This window comes from Stomoxys calcitrans, chromosome 5 (assembly GCF_963082655.1).
Source record: "Stomoxys calcitrans chromosome 5, idStoCalc2.1, whole genome shotgun sequence".
In the NCBI taxonomy this organism is placed as follows: Eukaryota; Metazoa; Arthropoda; class Insecta; order Diptera; family Muscidae; genus Stomoxys; species Stomoxys calcitrans.
The window spans coordinates 106919830-106945130 of NC_081556.1; the positions used below are offsets into that span (position 1 = coordinate 106919830).

The 25301-nt window shown below is 42.0% G+C and overlaps 1 protein-coding gene across 3 annotated transcripts in view; it reads right to left on the minus strand.

The window, feature by feature from the left end:
• LOC106088399 (mucin-5AC) overlaps nucleotides 1-25301 on the minus strand; it is a 612109-nt gene that overhangs the window by 40014 nt on the left and 546794 nt on the right. The window lies entirely within an intron of this gene.

Below are 25301 nucleotides of genomic sequence, written 5' to 3' on the forward strand. Positions count from 1 at the left end.
GTGAATTGCCACCCCTCCCCCCGGGTGTGCTAGTTGCCAAGAGGAAATTTCGAGACATCATTCACACAGCAGTCGCTCGCTTTATACCAGCCGGCCCAATACCCCAAGTGCGGCCCAAATTCCAGACTCAGACAGTGGTACTCGTACGAGCCCGTGGCGAGCGTGATGGGATTCGTTGTATAGACCCTATTAACACCAGAATCAGCAAGCTGAATCTGGAGCTAAACAGGGTAGTCAACGAAACATATGCGGAATTTGTGGCTGGAACACTTGGAGCAATGTAATCTAAACATCGGTATAGGCAAGCTGTGGTCTACTGTTAAGTTACTCTCGAACCCCGGTAGACGGGATGACAGGACCTCAGTCACTTTTGGCGAAGTAACCGTGACTGATCCGAAGAGATGCGCCAGATTGTTCAACCGTCAATTTATTGTGCATCCCGAGAATGACATGACAAGGAGGAGAGCCATTCGCCGTATCTGTGGTCTCTGAGTCGATGGACAGCCATCACAATTTACCATGGTCAAAGTTACGAATGTCATCCAAGGCGTTGGGCCCCGATGAAATCTCTACATTGATGTTGAAGAATCTCGATTTACCTGAAGCTGAGTACCAGACTACTGTCCCCAACCTGTCTTTGAACACTCTTTTAGTTCCCGATGTTTGGAAAATGAGCAGAGTGATTCCGCAAACTGAAGCCTGGAAAGGACCCCGAGTTTGGGGGAGTCGCCATACCGCACACACTTGCCGTGGCTTCAATCAGCCCAGGCCATGTGATAGGACGGTCCTCGTGGCACTGGACCTATCGAAGGCATTCGACACGGTCAGCCATGCCAAACCATTTGAGGACATCGTCAACAGGTCCCATCAGCCAGGACTGGAGGTCGCTGGGTCGCGAATTATCTGTGTGGTTGCCAGTCATTTGTGAAATTTAGGGATAAGAAGTCGAAGCATCGTAGAGTGAAACAGGGAGTTCCCCAAGGTGGGGTGATATCTCCGGTACTGTTTATCCTCCATTCCACCCTCTTCAGACGGCATAGAGATCGTATAAGCGGACGATTGTACGATCATGGCATCCAGTCCCCCACCCATTGTTGACATCTGCGATAGGTTGAACGTCTACCCCAACGAACTTGCCTTATATTTCGCTGCAAGGAATCTAAAGATATCTGCCACCAAATCTGCAGCCACATTGTTCTCTATAAATACATGTGAGGTGAATACTGAGCTGACTGTGATGGTTGATGACGAAATGATTCCGACCATCAAGTTTCCCAAAACACTTGGCGTCACATTTGACAGCTCTTACACATTATCCTTATATGCCGCAGCAATTTGCGATAAAGTCAAAACTAGAATCAAGGTCCTCAACTCACTTGCTGGCAGCACTTGGGGTGCAGACAAAGAAACCTTGTTGACCACGTACAAAGCAATTGGCCGGTCTGTGGTAAGTTATGCAGCGCCAGTGTGGTCTCGTCAACTTTGTGACACGCAGTGGAATAATATTCAGATCTGCAATAAGCCGCCCTCCGAACTGCGACGGGCTCTCAGTTTTTATGTGGACCACCTCCATCAGGAGGCTGTTATAGCAGAGACCATCCAAATCATCATCTTGTGGATAGATATTGACCGCCCAGAAGCCTTAAGGTTGATCTACATGATCTAGAGCCTGAGGTTCAGCGCTACAAGAGAGAACCTCTAGACCCAGATGCCTGTGGACGCACCCCATCTTAGTCGCAGAATTCCTGGGTCTTGACACTCAACAGAACCAAGCAGACGAAAGATAGAACACAACAAACTGTTACAACAACAACAACGAGAAGAACAAAGTGGCGGCTATACCTAAATATGAACCGATTTCGACCAAACTTCTTAGATATTGTGGTAGAGACCGGTTTATATGGGAGCTATATCTGGTTAACACAGAACACAAAATTGGAGCCAAATCGGACAAAAATTGCGGCTTCCATGGGCTTAAAAAGTCAAATCGGGAGATCGGTTTATATGGTAGCTATATCAGGTTCTCGACCGATTTCAACCGTATTTAGCACAGTTTTGGAAGTTATAACAGAACACAATGTGCAAAATTGCAGCCAAATTGGACAAAAATTTGCAGCTTCTAGGGGCTCAAGAAGTCAAATCGGGAGATCGGTTTATATGAGAGCTATATCAGGTTCTTGACCGATTTGAACCGTACTTGGCACAGTTGTTGGGAGTCGTAGAGGCTTCCAGGGGCTCAAGAAGTCAAATCGGAAGATCGGTTTATATGGTAGCTATATCAGGTTCTTGACCGATTTGAACCGTATTTAGCACAGTTTTGGAAGTTATAACGGAACACAATGTGCAAAATTTCGGCCAAATCGGACAAAAATTGCGGCTTCCAGGGGCTCAAGAAGTCAAACCGGAAGATCGGTTTATATAAGGGAGCTATATGGTTCTTGACCGATTATAACGGAACACAATGTCCAACATTGCAGCCAAATCGGACAAAAATTACGGGAGATCGGTTTATATAAGGGAGCTATATCAGGTTCTTGACCGATTTGAAGTGTTCGGAGTCGTAGAGGCTTCCAGGGGCTCAAGAAGTCAAATCGAGAGGTCGGTTTATATGGGAGCTATATCGGACAAAAATTGCGTCTGTCAGGGACTCAATAAATCAAATCGAGAGATCGGTTTATATGGGAGCTATATCAAGATATAGACCAATTTGGACCTTACCTGGCACAGTTATTGAAAGTCGTGACAAAATACTATGAGTAAAATTTCAGCCAAATCGGGTGAAAATTGAGGGTTCTGGGGGCTCAAGAAGGCAAATCGGGAGATCGGTTTATATCGCAGCTATATCAAGTTCTTGACCGCTTTGGGCCGTGCTAAGCAATGTGGTTGGAAGTCATAACAGAACACCACATGCTAAGTTTCAACCAAATCGGACAAAAATCGCGGTTTCCAGTGGCTCAAGATGTCAAAACGGGAGATCGGTTTATATGAGAGCTATATCCAAATCTGAACCGATATGGTCCATTTGCAATCCCCAACGACCTGCATTAACATTAAATATCTGTGCATAATTTCAAGCGGCTAGCTTTTCATGTTCGCCCACACTCTAGATTTCGACAGAAGGACGGACGGACATGGCTGGATCGACTCAGAACGTCGAGGTCGGAGTCTAAGACGAATTTTTCGAGGTGTTACAAACGGCATGACTAGATTATTATACCCCCATCCTATAGTGGTGGGTATAAAAATGGACTTTTTTGCCTCTGTAATGGATCGAAAATATTAGGCTTAAACTAATTTTAATAAATTATATCTTAGAAGGCACCGTAGCGCAGAGGTTTGCCTGGGTTCGAATACTGGTAAGAACATCAGCAAAATTTTCAGCGGTGGTTATCACCACCTAATGCTGGCGACATTTGTGAGGTACTTTGCCATGTAAAAACTTCTCCCCAAAGAGGTGTTGCTCTGCGGCTGTCCATTCGGACTCGGGTATAAAAAGGAGGCACCTTATCACTAAGCTTAAAATTGAATCGGACTGCACTCAATGATTTGTGAGAAGTTTACCCCAGTTCTTTAATGGAATGTTCAAGGGCAAATTTGTTTGTCTTGGATTAGGGTTGGCAGAAATTATACTCATTTTAGTTTATTTCTTTTAATTAATAAACTATTTTTTTAATATTAAAATTGAGATATTTTGCTAATATTTAATGTTGACACTAATTAGCAGATTTCAGCAATTTGCATTGGCTTTAGTATAAAAGCTTCAACTTTCTTGTATTTCTATTAAAAACTGTTTCAGTTTTGGAAGCAAACTTATCGAAACTTTGTGATTCTCACAATGAAAATTTATCGAGTTTTATTCATGGCTATTGCCATTGTATTATGGATGGGTATCAATGATAACGGAGTAAAGGCACAGGATGAAGAAGCAGTAGCAGAAACTCCATACGAAGAAGAAACTCCACCCGAAGAAGAAACTCCACCGGAAGAAGAAACTCTATCCGAAGAAGAAACTCCATCCGAAGAAGAAACTCCACCCGAAGAAGAAACTACATGGCCAACGAAAAGGCCACCGAAACCATCTAAACGACCATATTATCCTTATTACCCACACCATTCACATCATCCACATCATGCACACCATCCACATCATTCACACCACCCCCATCACCCAAAACCTACTAGACATTCGAAGCCAACTCGACCCTATCGCGGAAGGAAACCTGAACAGGAAAGATTAGTTAAATTTAATCTGGGCCAAACTGGAACTGTTGACATGCAGCAATTCTTCTAATTTGTCAAATTCTCTTTGCTGTTAATAAGTCAATAAATATAATATGTAAAAAAGGATATTCGGGGAAAAAAATGTCGTACTTGGTTCGGAGTAGGTGCCAAGTAAGATTTTATCGGTTAATTTAGAAATCATTTAAATAAAGATGCTAAACCGAAAACCAAAACTCAAACTTTGGATTGTCACCAACATGAACATATAGTTCATGTTGGTGACAATCCAAGTTTTCCATGCCAAGTTTTGTAATTGACCAAAAGTGTGCCTGCTACTGCCTTAAAAGGCCATATGGGTTGAAATAAATATATATGGGAGATTTATATTAATCTGGACCGATTTGTATGGAACTTTGCACACATATGAGAACGTTGAATAAAACGCTCCATGCCAAATTTTGTAAGGATGGGACCAAAATTGTGGCTGCTACAGCCTTAAAAGGCCATATCGGTTGAAAAATATATATGGGAGCTATATCTAAATCTGGACCGATTTTTATGAAACTTTGCACGCCCATTGGGACGTTACAAAAAGCAATTCGTGCTAAATGTTGTAAAGATCGGACCAAAATTGTACCTTCTACAGCCTTAATAGGTCAAATCGGGCGAAAGTTATATATGGGAGCTACATCTAAATCTGATCCGATTATGATGAAATTTTGCACGCACATTGGGACGTCACAAAAAGCACTTCGTGCCAAATTTTGTAAAGATCGGACCAAAATTGTGCCTGCTACTGCCTTAAAAGGCCATATCGGTTGAAAAATATATATGGGAGATATATCTAAATCTGAACCGATTTAGATGAAATTTTGCACACATATTGGGATGACACACGAAATATTTCATGCCAAATTTGGTAGAGATCGTTCCAAAATTGCGGCTCCTACAGCTTTAAAAGGGCATATAGCATGAAAAATATATATGGGAGATATATCTAAATCTGATCCGATTATGATGAAATTTTGCACGCCCATTGGGACGTTACAAAAACCACTTCGTGCGAAATTTTGTAAAGATCGGACCAAAATTGTACCTTCTACAGCCTTAATGGGTCAAATCGGACGAAAGCTATATATGGGAGCTATATCTAAATCTGGACCGATTTCAATAAAATTTTGCAAGCATTTTAGGTCGTTCAAAAAAAAAACACTTCCGGCCAAATTTTGTAAGGAACGGACAAAAATGATGGCTTCTACAGCTTTAAAAAGGCACATCGGATAAAAGATATATATGGGAGCTATATCTAAATCTGGGCCAATATTTTTTTTCAAAATCAATAACGTTTGTCCTTGGACCAAAAAATACACTCATGCTAAATTTTGTGAAAATCGGACAACAAATGCGACCTGTACCTTGATTACAAAAATACATGGACAGACAAACAGACGGACATAGCGTGCTACGTTCGGCCAGGCCTAACTTGAAACCCACCACCATGGATTCTGCTAAAATTTGGGGCTATATCTAGTTGTAGACCGAATTGTGCCGTACTTGGCGCAGTCGTTGAGAGTCTTAACAGAACACTGTATGCAAAATTTCAGCCAAATCGGATAAAAATCTCGGTAAAAATCGGATAAAAATCGCGCTCAAGATGTCAAATCGGGAGATCGGTTTGTATGGGAGTTGTTGGAAGTAATAACATAACACAATGTGCAAAATTTCAGCCAAATCGGATGAAAATTGAGTCTTCTTGCGCTCAAGAAGTCAAATCGGGAGATCGGTTTATATGGAAGCTATATCAGGTTATTGACCGTACTTGGCAGGAAGTAACAACAGAACACTATGTGCAAAATTTCAGCCAAATCAGACAAAAATTGTGGCTTCCATGGTCTTAAGAAGTCAATACGTGAAATCGTTTTATATGGGAGCTATATCCAAATCTGAACCGATATGGCCCATTTGCAGTCCCCAACGACCTACGTCAATATAAAGTATCTTTGCAAAAATTCAAGCGGCTAGCTGTACCCGTTTGACCGCTATCGGGATTTCGACAGACGGACGGACGGAATCAGAAAGTCGAGACGATCAAGACGTTCGAATCAGAATATCGAGACTATCAAGAATATATATACTTTAGGGGGTCCTAGTTCAATATTTCGAGGTGTTATAAATCCACTGAAACAGCCCTTGACGACCTAGTCGGCTACATAGAGGTTTCTCTCGCCTTGCTGTCAAGGCATATACAATGGTAGCAATTCTTGACATTGAAATTGCTTTCATTAATGTAAAACCGAATTCAATCATGAAGGAGTTGGAGTTTCTAGGCACCAACTCAACCGTAAAAAAGTTTATTAATAATTTACTCGCTAAAAGATGCATTAAGCTTGGGATCTGTGGATCTAAAATGATGGGTCAGCGGAGAAACACCTCATGGAGGTGTACTGTCTCCTCTACTTTGGAATTCTAGTCACTAACAAAGTATTATTGTCTCTGGTATGCTGATGACGTGGCAATTGCGTTAGGGGAAAGTTTCGCAGCACTATAAGAGATATACTTCAGGAAGCTCTACGTGCAATAGCAAAGTGGGCTACCGAAAGTAGTCTAGGTATATTTCCGTGCAAGACAGAAGTAGTTCTTTTCAGCACGAGATACAAGTTGCCTACAGTGGGATCTGTCTCCTTAGGTGGAGAGAATGTTCCATTTACAGAAAGCGCAAAAACCTGTGTGTTTTGCTGGACAGGAAATTGAACTTCAAATCCAACATATTGGGAAGGGCAAGAAAGGCCTCTCTTGCCCTATACACCTGCAAGAGAGTCATTGGCAAAAGTTGGGGTCTTAGACCGCGTGTCATGCATTGGGTATAAACTGCAGTTGTCAGACCTATAATGCTATATGGTGTTGTGGTCTGGTGGACGGCGCTTCAAAAGTCCACCTACTGTTCGTTAGTCAACCGGATCCAAAGGATGGCTTGTTTGGGCATCACAGCTGCACTGAGGACGACACCATCTGATGCACTGACTTTAATGCTACATATGATGCCTCTGTACATTGTGGCTAGACAAATTGCTGCAATCACTGCCGTGAGGCTAAAGGAGCTTTCTCTTTGGTCATGTGGCGGCTACGGACACTGTGTGAATTACACCCCTACCTGAGCCGCTTTTTATAAAAATTCTCCCATCGCCTTAAGTCTCATAGCCGCAGTGGCTGCCTCACACTTAATCTCTATGTCAATGGGTCGAATATCTAGAATAGTCTCCAGGGCCCTAGTGGGCGTGGTCCTCATTGCTTCGCCTATGGCAAGACAACATGTTCTTTAAACCTGTTCTATGATCCTTATGTTGCACTTTTTCTCCATAGCAGAGGCGTTAGTAAGTATTGGTCTAATTACGCTCCTATAAAGCCAGTGGACTATCCTAGGATTCTGGTCCCATTTCGAGCCTACAGCCTGTCAACATAGTGCCCAACATCTGTGAGCCTTCTCAATACGTCCAATTTCCTGTCCAAGATCACACCTAAGTATTTGACCTTATCAGATATCGAAATCGTCTTATTGAGGAAACGTGGTGCGTTAAATTGGCCCACCATCGTCTCCCTCGTGAACAGGCATATTTCAGTCTTCTCTGGGTTGGCATTGAGAACTTTGGGTCTAGCCCAGTCATATGCCATATGCAAGATCCTTTCGGCCCTGCTACATAGCTCGTTCGGATCCTTACCCCTTAGAAGTATTATAACATCGTCTGGGGTTTAGTACGCGTGTCATGCATCGGGTATATGCTGCAGTTGTCAGACCTATAATGCGCTTCAAAAGTCCACCTACTGCTCAATACTTAACCGTATCCAAAGGATGGCTTGTTTGTGCATCACAGACGCACTGAGGACGACGCACCATCTGATGCACTGAATTTAATGTTACATCTAAATCCTCTGGACATTGAGGCTAGACAAATTGCTGCCCTAGTGGGCGTGATCCTCATCGCTCCGCCTATGCCAAGACAACATGTTCTCTGAACCTGTTGTATGGTCCTTATGTTGCACTTTTTCTCCATAGCAGTCCACCAAACTACTGAGGCGTGAGTAAGTATTGATCTAATCACGCTCCTGTAGAGCCAGTGGACTATCCTAGGATTCTGGCCCCATTTCGAGCATACGGCCCGTCTACATAGTGCCCAACATCTGTGAGCCTTCTCAATACGTCCAATTTCCTGTCCAAGATCACACCTAAGTATTTGTATTTAATGCTATATGGTGTTGTGATCTGGCGGACGGCGCTTCAAAAGTCCACCTACTGCTCAATACTAAAGGATGGCTTGTTTGTGCATCACAGCCGCACTGAGGAGGACACCATTTGATGCACTGAATTTAATGTTACATCTAAATCCTCTGGACATTGAGGCTAGACAAATTGCTGTTCTAGTGGGCGTGATCCTCTTCGCTCCGCCTATGCCAAGACAACATGTTCTCTCTACTCAGTCAGCATCCGTAATAGGTCATTTATGGTGATCACCCATAGGAGTGGCGATAAAATGCGCCCCCTGTGGCGTGCCCTGTGCCACTTTCTCCCTTATATTTATGCCATGCCACATACAATTTATCTCCCTGTTCCTTAGCATATGGTTTATCCAGTCTCTGTACTGGTCTAAGGATTGGATCAGTGTGTCGGTCCGCACATTGTTAAGAGACCCCTCGATGTCAATGCATACCGCCAGTGTGTACGTTTTACGCATCGAAGGATTCTTCTATTTTATGCACAACCTCGTGCAGGGCAGTCTCCACCGACCACCTGCCCTTGACATAGGCATGCTGTTTGTATTTGAGCAGTTCGCTGTATGTCCTACTCTTTATCATATGGTGTCCACAATACGTTGCATGGTTTTGAGTAGAAAGGAAGTAAGGCTTATGGCTCTGTAGGCCTTTGGGTATAAACACCACCAGGGTTTCGGAGTATATGCAAGTCCTAGGCACGCTGTGAATTAAGTGTGTTGTCTTTTCACACATTTAAAGAGATGGAGATATGCACAATGGCATATAACTGCAATTTGAATTTTAATACTAAAATTAAGAATGTTTTGTTATTAATGTTCAAATTTAATAATTGTTTGCAATTTATTAGCTATTTTTTTTTTAATTTACACTCATTAGGAGTTTTGCAATTAATTTCCCAAGAATCGTTAGTATATTTCAGTGCGTCATAGTGCGTCCATATTGAGTCAGTGTTGCAGACTGAAAAAATATTTGTTTTGCCGGAATTTGGTATAAAAGCTCTCATCACATCGAGTTTCTATCATCAGTAGTTTTGAGCGTTTAAAAGGAAGACATTGACACCTTGTGTTTTCAACAATGATGACATTTCGAGTTTTATTCTTGGCAGTTGCTATAATGCTATTGATGGGACTTTATGATAATGGAGTAAAAGCGTCTGATTGGAGTTGGTATGACACAACAACTCCATATCCAGTTTATCATACTACAATTAGAGGAGGAGATATGGATAATGACGACGATACAACGACAAGAGAAGAAACAATACCAGCAACAACCAGAAGGCCTCACAGAACATCCACATATCGTCCTCATTACCCACATTATCCCCATCACCCACACCATCCCCATCACCCTCACCATCCCCATCACCCTCATCATCCCCATCATCCACATCATCCCCATGGTCCACATAATCCGCATCACCCAATAAGACCATATCGTGGAAATCGACCTGAACAGGAAAGATTGGTTCGTTTTAATCTGGGTCAAACTGGAACTGTCGATATGCAAGAATTCGCTTAATTTGACTCTTTTTCTCCACTGTCAACTTTATAGCAATATTATAAAAACAAAAAAAAAAAAAAAATATTATCTAAAAATAAAGGGCAATCTCAAAATTTTATAGGAAATTTTTCTAATGTAACTTGAGCTTGAATATCAATGTACTGATTACCAGGAGCACAAAGTTCTCCGATCACGATCAAGTGGTGCAAGACATCTTGAAACTTGGTGTCACAAGTAAGCTGGGAGTAAGGTAAGGCTCAGGAATGGCATGCAATGTTAGCAAGGAGTCAGAGAATGTATAGACAATGTCCAGTGAGGAAACACTAGAACTACTCGTTGATACACATTTCCCGGGAAATTCTCCAACGGACAATGTGGCGCCAGAAGTGGTTGTCACTGGTATGCATTCGCCGCAGGTTATTAGGGAAATTGTGTATGAGCCGAATATCCTTTGGGCGATAAGAAGTTTCGACTCCCTAAAGTCGCCAGGCCCTGATGATGTATCACTGGTGTTGAAATGCAAGCTGTGTCTGATAGACTGGTTACCTGGCTTGGGGAGATATACTATGCTTGTATCAGCATGTCATATATGTGGGATGGGAGGGACACGAAGGTCATTTTCATTCCGAAAGCAGAAAAATCCTACCAAATGCAAAATGCAAATTTTGCCAATGAACATTCCACTAAGGAACTGGGGCAAACTTTTCACATATCAATGAGTGCAGTCCGATTAAAGTTTTAAGCTCAATGATAAGGGGTCTCCTATTTATAGCCGAATCCGAACGGCGTGCCGAAGTGCGATATCTCTTTGGAGAGAAGTTTTATATGGCATAGTACCTCACAAATGTTGCCAGCATTAGGAGGGGAAAACCACCGCTGATAATTGTTTCTGATGGTCTCGCCAGGTTTCGAACCCAGGCGTTCAGCGTCATAGGCGGATATGCAAACCTCTGCGCTACGATGGCCTCCAGAAAAATACTACCACCAGCAGGAAAATCTTATCATCGTATTAGTCTGTCATTCTTTATGCTGAAGACTAGAACTGGTCATATCGAAAAGACTACCCGACAACTGCAGTCTGTATCAAGCGGAGATGCTTGTAATTAAGGAAGTGGTGGAATGGCTATGATATTATATCATTACGAAGATTTGTCATAAATATCTTCCCAGACAGCCTGGCAGCCATTAAATCCCCGGAGAGTGTATTTCTGAACACAAAACCCGCCCTCGACTGTCGCAGATCTCTCAACGAGATGGCTGACAGTTCAAAATTCACTTGTTCTGTGTGACGGGCCACAGAGATATCCTAGGGAATTGTAAAGCAAAGGAGCTTGCGAGACTAGGAACTATCCTACACATTCCAGGGATATTGGTATCTATGGGTATGCTTCTAGCGACATGTAAGCTAAGTTTTCAGGACCAGGCCATAAGGACAATGAATGAGAGATGGTCACAAAGAGGGGGCTGTGAGCATTCTAAAATTATGTGACCTAAAGCTAGACTTGAAGAGGTCTACCGTTTTGCTGTCATTGGCTGGAATAGATGTCTCAGTCATTGTGTCCGTCATGACAGGTCACTATCTGATCGGAAAACATGCAGACAGACTGAAGGTTGCCAGCAACGACTTTTGCAGAAGCTGTGAGGACATTGAAGAAGAAGAGACTATAGAACACCTACTGTGTGTGTGTCCCGTACTAGCAGTTAGAAGGTCTGCTGCTTTGCTGTCAATGGCAAGAACAGACGTCTCTATCATTGTGTCTGTTACGATAGGTCCCTATCTAATCGGAAAACATGCTGACAGACTGAAGGTTGCTAGCAACGAAACATGCAGAAGCTGTGAGGACATAGAAGAAGAAGAGACAATAGAACACCTTCTGTGTGTGTGTCCCGCACTAGCAGTTAGATGGAGTTCCACTTAAGGTTCTCATTTCTTTGAGAACCTGTCTGATTTAGCGGATGTGATCATTCGCAAGTTATTGGGCTTTCTAAAGCGATGTGGATGGTTCAACGGTAGGATTTAGAAGGCGTCTTCCTTCTTCTGTTCCTGTGGTATCACAATGGATGGAAACGTCTGAGTGAGACTGATGACAGACTGGAGCAAACAAAATTGAAAATCAGACCATAAATGAAGATTTGGCAGCCCGAACAGTATTTCGAAATACCTACTTTAGGGCCCTGCCAAATGGCACCCGGACAATATTTTAAAAAAAAATAAAGCGATTTTTTTGACAAATATCAAAGGCAATCCTTTGACTCTACTCTACTTTCTTCTTCTCTACTCTACTCTTTTCTAATCTACGCTACTCTACTCTACTCTTCTCTACCCTACTCTACTCTACTCTACTCTACTCTACTCTACTCTACTCTACTCTACTCTACTCTACTCTACTCTACTCTACTCTACTCTACTCTACTCTACTCTACTCTACTCTACTCTACTCTACTCTACTCTACTCTATTCTACTCTACTCTCTTCTACTCTACTTTACTCTACTCTACTCTACTCTACTCTACTCGTCTTTTCGCTACTCTACTCTACTCTGCTCTGCTCTACTCTTTTCTAATCTACGATACTCTACTCTACTCTAATCTACCCTACTCTACTTTACTCTACTCTACTCTACTCTACTCTACTCTACTCTACTCTACTCTACTCTACTCTACTCTACTCTACTCTACTCTACTCTACTCTACTCTACTCTACTCTACTCTACTCTACTCTACTCTACTCTACTCTACTCTACTCTACTCTACTCTATTCTATTCTACTCTACTCTACTCTACTTTACGCTACTCTACTCTTCTCTACTCTACTCTACTCTACATACCCGATGATTGGAACCTCAGCATACTATGTCTCGTACACAAGAAAGGAGACAAGATGAAATGTGCCAACTACAGAGGAATAAGTCTCCTCTCTATCGCATACAACATACTCTCGAGCGTATTGTTTGAAAGATTAAAACCTAAAGTCAATGAGATAATTGGACCGTATTAATGCGGCTTTAGACCTGGTTTAACATTGATTTAATGAGTCATCCCCATTGATTTAATGAGTCATTGATTCCCGTATGTAAAAAATAAAATGCGAGGTCAACGTTTTCCGACACCTCTTCTCTAGTATACTCTACTCTCTTCTACACTCTTCTGCTTTCTTCTACTCTACTCTCTTCTACACTATTCTACTCTACTCTACTGTACTCTATTGTACTCTACTCTATTCTACTCTACTCTTCTTTTCGCTACTCTACTCTACTCTACTCTACGTTACTCTACTCTACTTTACGCTGCTCTACTCTGCTCTACTCGGTTCTACTCTGCTCTGCTCTGCTCTACTCTACTCTACTCTACTCTACTCTACTCTACTCTTCTCTACTCTACTCTACTCTACTCTACTCTACTCTACTCTACTCTACTATACTCTACTCTACTCTACTCTACTCTACTCTACTCTACTCTACTCTACTATACTCTACTATACTCTACTCTACTCTACTCTACTCTACTCTACTATACTCTACTCTACTCTACTCTACTCTACTCTACTCTACTCTACTCTACTCTACTCTACTCTACTCTACTCTACTCTACTCTACTCTACTCTACTCTACTCTACTCTACTCTACTCTACTCTACTCTACTCTACTCTACTCTACTCTACTCTACTCTACTCTACTCTACTCTACTCTACTCTACTCTACTCTACTCTACTCTACTCTACTCTACTCTACTCTACTCTACTCTACTCTACTCTACTCTACTCTACTCTACTCCACTCTACTCTACTCTACTCTACTCTACTCTACTCAACTCTACTCTACTCTACTCTACTCTACTCTACTCTACTCTACTCTACTCTACTCTACTCTACTCTACTCTACTCTACTCTACTCTACTCTACTCTACTCTACTCTACTCCACTCAACTCTACTCTACTCTACTCTACTGTGTTAAAAGAAAGGATTTAGGAGTAGGGCAGAATTCTGATATTCAATTTGGTGTCAAAACTCCTTCTGTAGATTTATTCGGACAATATAGGACTCAAATTAAAGGCCTTTGGCAGATGGGTAGGAATTTGATGTTGACATATGGGATCAAGTTTGTGGGCGGCCTGCTTGCTAGATTTTGAGGATCTTCAAAAATATTGTATGCCATGAGGTTCCTATACGAAATGTATCCCAAGTTGATTATAAATTCCCCGAACAAATTAACTAATGTTGATCCAAAAAAGACACGTGGCCCCGAAAGGCTTGATCACGCTTCCAAATATTTATAAAAAAAAAACTTAACGCTTCAATTTCTTCCCTTTTGAAGTTATTAGAAGTAAATAAGATATCTATTTTTAACGTTATTTCTGTATCAATTTGCTGCAAAAAAATATTTTCTTGTTGATACTCATTAGGAGGTTGCAAGTTAATTGCCTATGATGTATTTGCTCATTCCATTACGTCAAAGTATTTCAAATAAGACTGGGTAGATCTAAATTTTGTTTTCTGTTTTGGTGGGATTTTAGTATAAAAAAAGGTTCATTTAATTGAATTTCCATTATTAGTTGGTTCAAAGTTTGAAACATCAATACTTTGTGATTTTCATAATGATTACATTTCGAGTTTTATTCATGGCAGTTGCTGTTCTACTATGTTTGAATAATACTTTGGCCGAAGGAGAATACGAGGATACGACTGATTCAGTTAGAGAAGACGGTTGGCCTTGGTATGATTCGGATGACCATGATTCTGTGGAGGAAGAATATCCTTCTGCATCAGAGGAAGAAGAAAACCCTAGACACTATGCTCGAACAAGAAGGCCAGCTACCAGGCCTACAAGACCCAATCAGGAAAGGTTAGTTCGATTTAATATGGGCCAAACTGGAACCGTCGATATGCAAGAATTTTATTAATTTCAATGCAAATTGCCCAAAAAATAAATATACAAAAATAAAATACAAAGGTTTTGGTAAAAGCTATTGGTTAATACTATAAAAACAAAATGAGCGTTGTTGTTGAGTGCTTTGATGAAAACGAATTTTACGTAGGATACGATGAGATACGCGGATACACTGAAAGCTAGGATCAATTTGGTTGTTTAAAGGGACTTGGTGGTAAAGGAAGCTTGGAACCATTTAAGTCACTCGGAACTGAGGCATTAGTGCCGACATTACTACTCAAGGGGCATCAACTCTACCGTAAGAAAGTTTATTTAAACTTACTAAAAGATGCATTACGGCAGGCTTGGGATCTGTGGATATAAAAAGATGGGTCAGCAGGGGAACACTTCTGTACTGTCTCCTCTATTTTGAAATATAGCCATTAACAATATATTATTGTCTCTGGAAGAAAAAGGCGTAAAAGTGGTCGCGTATGCTGATGACGTGGCAATTGCGGTTAGGGGAAAGTTTCCCAGCACTCTAAGAGATATACTTCAGGAAGCTCTACGTGCAACAGCAAAGTGGGCTACCGAAAGTGGTCTGGGTATAAATCCATCCGTTCAGCAGTTGATACAAATTGCCTACAGTGGCACCTGTCTCCTAGGGAGGAGAGAATGTTCCATTTACAGAAAGCGCAGAATACCTGGGTGTTTTGCTGGACAGGAAATTGAACTCAGGGGAAAGTTTCCCCGCACTCTAAGAGATATACTTCAGGAAGCCCTATGTGCAACAGCAAAGTGGTCTGGGTATAAATCCATCCGTTCAGCAGGAGATACAAGTTGCCTACAGTGGCACCTGCCTCCTAGGTAGGAGAGAATGTTCCATTTACAGAAAGCGCAGAATACCTGGGTGTTTTGATGGACAGGAAATTGAACTCTGGGGAAAGTTTCCCCGCGCTCAAAGAGATATACTTCAGGAAGCTCTACGTGCAACAGCAAAGTGTGCTACCGAAAGTGGTCTGGGTATAAATCCATCTGTTCAGCAGGAGATACAAGTTGCCTACAGTGGCACCTGTCTCCTAGGGAGGAGAGAATGTTCCATTTACAGAAAGCGCAGAATACCTGGGTGTTTTGCTGGACAGGAAATTGAATTTCAAATCCAACATTTTGGAAAGGGCAAGAAAGGCCACTCTTGCCCTATACACCTGCAAGAGAGCCATTGGCAAAAGTTGGGGATTTAGACCGCGTATCATTATAATGCGGAGATAGGATCGAAAGTCGATGTGCTGGACCGCACGGGGATTCTCGCCATAATCTCCCAGGGAACCAATAATATACTTTATGGCAGGATTATTAATGTGAACCTGGGAGGTAGTGTGATCAGAAGGCGGGAGATCAGAGGAACGCTCCAAGGATGGGTGTTCTCGCCTCGTGGTAAATGAAATCCTGTTGGATCTCGGTGCTTATTTGGACGACTTCGTCTTGTTAGTCCGAGGCAGGTTTCTGTCGACGATCAGCGAGATCATGGAAAGGTCACTGAGTAGATTGACACGATGGGCTACCAGAAATGGGTTGAGGACCAAACAAAAGCAGACGGAGCTGATGCTCTTCACCCGAAGATACAAGATACCGAGGTTCGGAATCCCTGCTTGGACAGGATCACCCTGCCTGTACCTGTACCATAGGTCGGCCGCATGACGTTGCGCATGGGAATACCGCATAATGACTTCTGCATGAGTTGCCTCGATGAGGATGAGGAGAAGACTATCGAGCACCCTCTATGTTCATGTCCAGGTCTGCAAGCTCTCCCTTCTGGGAAGCAGATTCTTCTACGATCTGGGTGAACTCGCGAACTCTGGGAGGACTGCTGAGATTTGTTGACGGGATGGGATGGTTTCGACTTTGGGTTACCAGTAATGGGTTCAGGACCAACCTAAGGAAGACAGAGCTGGTGCTCTTCACTCGTAGATATAAGATACCGGGTCACCCTCCTTGGAGGGGGTCACCCTGCGGCTGTCGAAGAAAGCGAAGTACCTAGGCATAGTTCTCGATTCGAAACTGTCCTGGAAGAGGAACACCGAGGAAAGAAGCTATAAGGCACTGTCCTCTTTTTACTCCTGCAGTAGGATGTTCGGTAGGAAGAGAGGGGTAACCCCCAAGATGATTTATGGGATGTACACTGCCATCGTGAGACCAGTACTGAAGGTTCAGAGACTGGCCTGGCAGGATTATAAATGCGAACCTGGGAGCAAGTGTGGTTAGAATGCGGGTGAGGAACGCTTCAAGGAGGGGTGTTATCGCCGTTTCTATGGAACCTCGTGATTAATGAAATCTTGACGCATCTCGGTGGGGATGACACGAGGATTATCGTTTATGTGGACGATGTCGTGCTGTGGTCCGAGGCAGGTTTTTGTTAACGATCAGCGAGATCATGGAAGGGTCACTGAGAAGGTTGTCGTGATGGGATACAAGTAAGGGGTTTGAGGACCAATCCAGGGAAGACGGAGCTGGTGCTCTTTACTCGTAGATATAAATGACCGTCGAAGGAGGGGAATTATCTAGGCATAGTCCTCGATTCGAAACTGTGATGGAAAAGAAACACCGAGGAAAGAAGCGGTTTATTGGATGTACACGGCCATCGTGAGACTAGTACTGAAGGTTCGTAGACTGGACTGCGTCGGAGTTACAGCGATTACAGGCCTGGAAACGATGCTGGATATGCAGCGCATTGAGGCCTATATTCGCGCCAAGGTCGCGCTTACGAAGGAGGATGGTTGCGGCCACAGTTCGATTCTGGGTGTTATGAATGCGCAGGGTGGACTGAGGAGGATCTCCGACTACCTGGCACCAGTGCCGACAAGAGCGAAGACATTCGTGATTCGTGATTCCTGGGTGAGATGAATGAAGGGCGAATGCTGTACTTGCTGTACACTGCTACAACAACAACAACCTTCATTAATTAGAAGTATCGATGAAAACTTACAAGCGGATACCTTAATTCGTTCAACCGTTATCCTAATTTCGACAGACGGACGGACATGGCTCGACTTAGAATGTTGAGACTATCAAGAATATATATACCTTATGGGGTCCTAGATCAATATTTCGAGGTTTTACAAACGGAATGATTAGTTTAGTATACCCCCATCCTATGGCGGTGGGTATAAAAACGACAGATTCGATTTTCTAAAAAGTTCGCAGGTGGTGTAGAATGGACTCGGGATGAAAATAGGGTACTTAAGTTTTGATACCCAAAGAGGGGCGGGCCCTCCCCCTAACCTTAATTTTCTAAAACGCCTGATCTGTGATATATGTGGATGTCGTAAGCGAAATTTTGTTTGTACTTTTCTATCGTGACATAAAAATAAAAGACCTAGAGAGACCGCTTCAACCTGAAAAAACCCGCCAAAAGGATATAACCATCAACCTCGACATTATGGGACTCAAATGCAAGGTAAACGAATGTGACACGCTCATTTGGAGATTACAGCGATTACAGGCCTGGAAACGATGCTGGATATGCAGCGCATTGAGGCCTATATTCGCGCCAAGGTCGCGCTTACGAAGGAGGATGGTTGCGGCCACAGTTCGATTCTGGGTGTTATGAATGCGCAGGGTGGACTGAGGAGGATCTCCGACTACCTGGCACCAGTGCCGACAAGAGCGAAGACATTCGTGATTCGTGATTCCTGGGTGAGATGAATGAAGGGCGAATGCTGTACTTGCTGTACACTGCTACAACAACAACAACCTTCATTAATTAGAAGTATCGATGAAAACTTACAAGCGGATACCTTAATTCGTTCAACCGTTATCCTAATTTCGACAGACGGACGGACATGGCTCGACTTAGAATGTTGAGACTATCAAGAATATATATACCTTATGGGGTCCTAGATCAATATTTCGAGGTTTTACAAACGGAATGATTAGTTTAGTATACCCCCATCCTATGGCGGTGGGTATAAAAACGACAGATTCGATTTTCTAAAAAGTTCGCAGGTGGTGTAGAATGGACTCGGGATGAAAATAGGGTACTTAAGTTTTTGATACCCAAAGAGGGGCGGGCCCTCCCCCTAACCTTAATTTTCTAAAACGCCTGATCTGTGATATATGTGGATGTCGTAAGCGAAATTTTGTTTGTACTTTTCTATCGTGACATAAAAATAAAAGACCTAGAGAGACCGCTTCAACCTGAAAAAACCCGCCAAAACATTATGGGACTCAAATGCAAGGTAAACGAATGTGACACGCTCATTTGGAGTCGAGTGATTGGGGGCCGCCCCACCCTTTAAACCCACCAAAAGGATGTAAAGATCAACCACAACAATAAGGGACTCAAATGCGAGGTAGTTGAGAGTGAAAAACGAATATGATATCCAATATTGGAGCCAAGTGTTTGGGGGCCGCCCAAACCCAAAATCGAATATATTTACCGATCATGGCAATATGAAACATATTCGGGACTAAGCTTCTGGGGGAGCATACTACCCTATGAGGCTTAAATAAAAGGCATTTGAGAGTTGAACTCGAATCTAATACCAAATTCCAGCTGCAAGTGCCTGAGTGGCACCCCTCCCCAAAGTACCCTCCAAGCCGACCATTTTTACCGACCATGGTAATATGTGGCTCGAAAGAGAGGTATATGGTAGTAGAGCACAAATTTGATATCCACATTTAGGACCGAAATGGCTGAGGGGCTGTTTCACAATACACCCAAACAGGAAATATTTAACGAACATGGCAATAAAGAGCTTAAAGAAAAGGCCTTAGAGTGAAAGAAACCGCAGCCCGTTTCAACAAACTTTTCTATAAAAATGAAATTTTCCTACATAACCCCAATTTGCCTTTGTTTGTCAATAATTTATCCTCTTTTACTTGTATAATATTTGCGATTCAAGATTAAATTATGGCACAAACACAACATCACTTACAGTATGCAAAGGATATTGCTTAACTCCATTGGTATTTCTCTTGCAGACTTTATTGCTTCTGACCATGGTTATTAAGGAATTCACATGTGGCATGGTTATAATCCATTTTTGCTCTGCTTCCAAACAATTATGTGCTTACATTTTTATGAGATTCATAAAAATAATTGCAATTTCTATGGTCAAGTATTGCAAAATATTTGCATGTCCTTAGCCTCATGATGCTGCAAGGAAGCATCAGAGTATGCTAGAATGTAGTACAAATTTTGTCATAGCTTAGAATTCACAATAGTTTCAAGTAGAACATAAGAGAAGCAATGTACGATGGAATTTTTGCACATGAATGTATGCAAATGCATGTTTGGCTAGAGTAAGAATTGTGACTTGAGAGGATATACTGGGTAAGCTGCCCGAAATTAAGCTTAGACCACATTTCAAAATGGCATAGTTGAATCACAGGCACAGTGACCCAATGATTTTTGCTAAAAACTTACAAAATTTCCAGAATGAAGCTTCTGGGGCTAAAATTATCAAATAGGGGGAGAATTTGTAAAAAAGCTTTATCTATGTTGGGACCTATGGGGTTTGGAAATTTTGGCCATGAAAATTTTTATTTAGGAAACGGGGCAAACTTCAAGTTTCTGCTCCTTTTTCAGTACCGAGTCCGAACGGGTTGCTGCAGTGGGACACTTTTTTGAAGAGAAGTTTTTACATGGCATAGTACCTCACAAATGTCGCCAGCATTAGAAGGGAATAACCACCGCTGAATTTTTTTATGTTCTCCCAGCATTCGTAACCTAGCGTTCAGCGCCATAGACAGACATGATAACTTCTGCGCTACGGTGGCTTCCTATGGGGTTTAATACTCAGATGGAAGATAAGGGGCCTCCTTTTTATAGCCGAGTCCGAACAGCGTGCCGCAGTGCGATGCCTCTTTGGAGAGAACTTTTACACGGCATAGTACGTCACAAATATTGCCAGCATTAGGAGGGGAAAACCACCACCGAATATTTTTTCTGATGGATTCGAACCCAGGCGTTCAGCGTCATAGGCGGACATGCTAACCTCTGCGCTACGGTGGCCTCCCTACCCCAACAAAAATAAGTAAAATCGTGCTAAGTTCGACCGGACCGAATCTCCCGAATCTCTCCCAGTATTCGTACCCTAGCGTTCAGCGCAGACATGCTAACCTCTGCGCTACGGTGGCCTCCTATAGGGTTTAATACTCAGATGGAAGATAAGGGACCTCCTTTTTATAGCCGAGACCGAACGGCGTGGCGCACAGAGAGAACTTTTACACGGCATAGTACCTCACAAATGTTGCCAGCATTAGGAGGGGAAAACCACCACTGACTATTTTTTCTGATGGTCTGGCCAGGATTCGAACCCAGGCATTCAGCGTCATAGGCGGACATGCTAACCTCTGCGCTACGGTGGCCTCCCTCCCCCAACAAAAACAAGTAAAAGCGTGCTAAGTTCGGCCGGACCGAATCGTATAAACCCTTTAACCATGGGTCGCATTAGTTAAGTTCTTTGCCCGATATCTCTTTATAGGGAAACAAATGATAATGGATAATAATTGCTATGCTATTGGGTCTATGCCAAGTTTAATCCGATTGTGGTCTTAATTGCTTTGGCTGTTGGAGACCAAAGTGGGAGTCCCTGTGCAAAATTTCAGCAAAATCGTATAAGAATTGTGCCCTCTATAGGCTCAAGAAGTAAAATCGAGAGATCGGTTTATATGGCAGCTATATCAGGTTATGAACCGATTTAGACCATACTTGGCACAGTTGTTAGAAGTTATAACAAAACATTTCGTGCAAAATTTCAGCCAAATCGGGTAAGAATTGCGCCCTCTGGCGGCTCAAGAAATCAAGACCCGAATAATAATTGCGCCCTCTAGCGGCTCAAGAAGTCAAGATCCGAGATCGGTTTATATGGGAGCTATATCAGATAATGAACCGATTTTTACCAGTTGTTAAAAGTAAAAAAACAATACTTCATGGAAAATGTCAGCCAAATCGAATAATAATTGCGCCCTCTAGCGTCTCAAAAAATCCAGATCCGAGATAAATTTATATGGGAGCTATATCAGGTTATGAACCGATTTAGACCATACTTAATAAAGTAGTTGCAAGTCATAACAAACACTTCGTGCAAAATTTCAGCCAAATCGGATAACAATTGCGTCCTCTAGCGGCTCAAGAAATCAAGATGCGGATAATAATTGCGCCCTCTGGCGGCTCAAGAAGTCTAGATCCGAGATCGGTTTATACGGGAGCTTAATCAGGTAATGAACCGATTTATACCAGTTGTTAAAAGTTGAAAAAAAATTTTTTCATGCAAAATGTCAGCCAAATGGGATAATAATTGCATCCTCTAGCGGCTCAAAAAGTCAAGATCCGAGATCGATTTATATGGAAGCTAATGAAGGTAATGAACCGATTTTGACCATACTTAGCACAGTTGTTAAAAGTAAAAAAAACACTTCATGCAAAATGTCAGCCAAATTGGATAATAATTGCGCCCTCTAGCGGCTAAAGAAGTCAAGATCCGAGATCGGTTTATATGGGAGCTATGTCAGGATATGGACCGACTTGAACCATACTTAACATAGTTTTTCAAAGTTAGAACAAATAATTCAACCAAATCTGGTAATAATAGCGACCTCTAGCGGCTCAAAAAGTCAAGATCCGAGATCAATTTATATGGAAGCTAATGAAGGTAATGCACCGATTTTGACCATACTTAGCACAGTTGTTAAAAGTAAACAAAAACTTCATGCAAATTACGCCCCCTAGCGGCTCTAGAAGTCCAGATCCGAGATCGGTTTGTATAGGAGCTATATCAGGATATGGACCGACTTGCACCATACTTAACATAGTTTTTCAAAGTTTGATCAAATATTTTAACCAAATCTGGTACTAATTGCGAGCTCTAGCGGCTCAAGAAGTCAAGATCCTAAATCGGTTTATATAGCTTCCTATATATATCAGGTTATGGACCGATTTGGACCATACTTAACATAGTTGTTAAAAGTTAAAAGAAAACACTTCATGATAAATCTCAACCAAATCGGATTATAATTGCTCCCTCCAGCGGCTCAAGACGTCAAGATCCAAAATCGGTTTATATGCCAGCTATATCAGGTTATGGACCAATATGGCCCCATTTGCATCCCAAGATTTCAAACGCCTTGCTTTATCTTTCGAAAGTTAGCTTGCTTTCGATAGACAGTCTGACGGACATGGCTAGATCGACTTAAAACACCATGACGACAAGAATATATACTTCATGGGGTCTTAGACGAATGTTTCGAGTTGCTACAAACGGAATGACGAATTTAGTATACCCCCATCCTATGGTGGAGGGTATAAAAACACAGACAGATTGAGATATGGACAGACGTATGGACTTAAAGAGAAGTTCAAAGGGTGTTTTATGCAGGCACCTGCCGTGTTGGCTTAATCTTGCAGGGCCCGGGTGAATATGATGCGTCTACCAACGTCCCCACACAACGCCAACGACAGCCTGATTACCAATTCGATCGATCCCATGTTGTATGGACGTGATCTCTCCCTTGGTTGGGAGCGGAGCACCATCTAAAACTCCTTCCCGTCTATGGATGACGGCAACCCGGTTGATTACGGACATGCAGACATATAAACAGATAGACAGACGAACGGACGAATGAACAGACTGACGGAGGTTATTCGCCATGTTTACTAACACCCAAATAATTCTTTCCAAATATGTTGTGATATTTTAGCTATTATCTTTTTGGCAACACTGGTTTAAACAGCTAACGCACGTTCTGTATTTTGTTTCACTGTCAAACATCTTCAGTTTGGTCTATAATTTAACCATCAATCGTCTTACAAACAAACAATGCTTACAAATCTTTGAATTTTATTATCAAAATGCGTGCTCTGTTACGAAAATACATCGCGCGCTTCTTCTATCTTACGACGAAGCTCATTTTCGGCTCAATTAGTATGTAAATAAGCAGAACTGTCGATTTTGGAGTGAAGATCAGCTAGAAGCGTAGCAAATGCTACCAATGCATCCAGAAAAAAGTCACAGTTTGGTGGGGTTTATGAGCTGGCGGCATCATTGGACCGTACTTCTTCAAAGACCATGCGAAACTGTGAATGGTGTGCGCTACCGTGAGATGATATTCAACTTTTTTTTTTGCCCAAAATACAAGAGCTGTACTTGCATGACATGTGGTTTCAACAAGACGGTGCCACATGCCACAAAGCACGCGTAACAATGGACTTATTGAGAGGCGAGTTCGGTGAACATTTTATTTCACGTTTGGGACCGGTCAATTGGCCGCCTAAATCGTGAGATTTAACGCCTTTAGACTATTTTTTGTGGGGCTATGTTAAAGCTCATGTATAAACAGACAAGCCCGCTTCAATTGACGCATTGGGGGACAACATTGAAGCATTTATTCGTGAGATAGCCGTCGAAATGTTGGAAAGAGTATGACAAAATTGGATTAAGTGGATGGACCATTTGAGGCGCAGTCACGGTCAACATTTGCATGAAAGAATCTTCAAACATTAAATTATATGGATTGTACTATCGATTCAAATAAAGTTTCTGAATTTTATGGGTTTTTTTTAACTGTCCTATAGCTCTTAAAAAAAACCCTTTATTTCTTTTTTTTCTATAGCGCTATCCTTCTGACAGAGTTTCGCAATATCTAGGAATTCAAGTAATTCATATGAAAATCACAGTTCAGTTCTTTAAAGTGATACCTTCTCTTACTCGATTTCCAAATCAAATGTAGACCTACTGTATGAGGAGCACATGACTATTTCATTTGAGGAAATATTTAGCTTCAGTCCCAGGGAATGCATACTGCAAAAGGCCGGCCTTTCTGTTTGGCTCGCCCTACGAATTGCTACAAAAGTATTTCCACTCAAGCAACAACATGCCTGGGAAATTGAATTTCATTCAAGCAACACATATACAACACATATATGTTCTACAATGAAAGAGAACAAATAGAATTTTCGTCTAGAGCATTTTCCAAAATTGAAATGGGACAACATACAATATTTGCAAAATACGCAAGTGCACGTAAACACAAACACAAACACTTAAAACACCTTGAAAAGAAGGCTAAAGGTATGGCAAAGAAAGGTAGCAAACCAAAACTGAAGAAAAAAAATCACTGGAATAGAGTTGTTGGGAAACGTAAAGTACGCATCAAGAAGAATGCTATGCATAAACAATCGCACATATCGATATAATAAGGTGGAGTGATATGAAGGTATTACAATTTTGTCTTTGGTGGCAATTTCTGTGAAATTTTGTTTTTAAAGATTTGAGCCCAATTTTTTACAAAAGTATCGTATTCTACTTCCAACTACCTTTCAGTAGATTTCCATATTGCCCCACTCGGTAAACATGTCAAATTTAGGCGGTTTTTGAAGTTACGACGGGCTCTCCGAGGCTTTGAGTGACATTTGTATGCCAAGTTCGTACTCTACTCTTAAATAC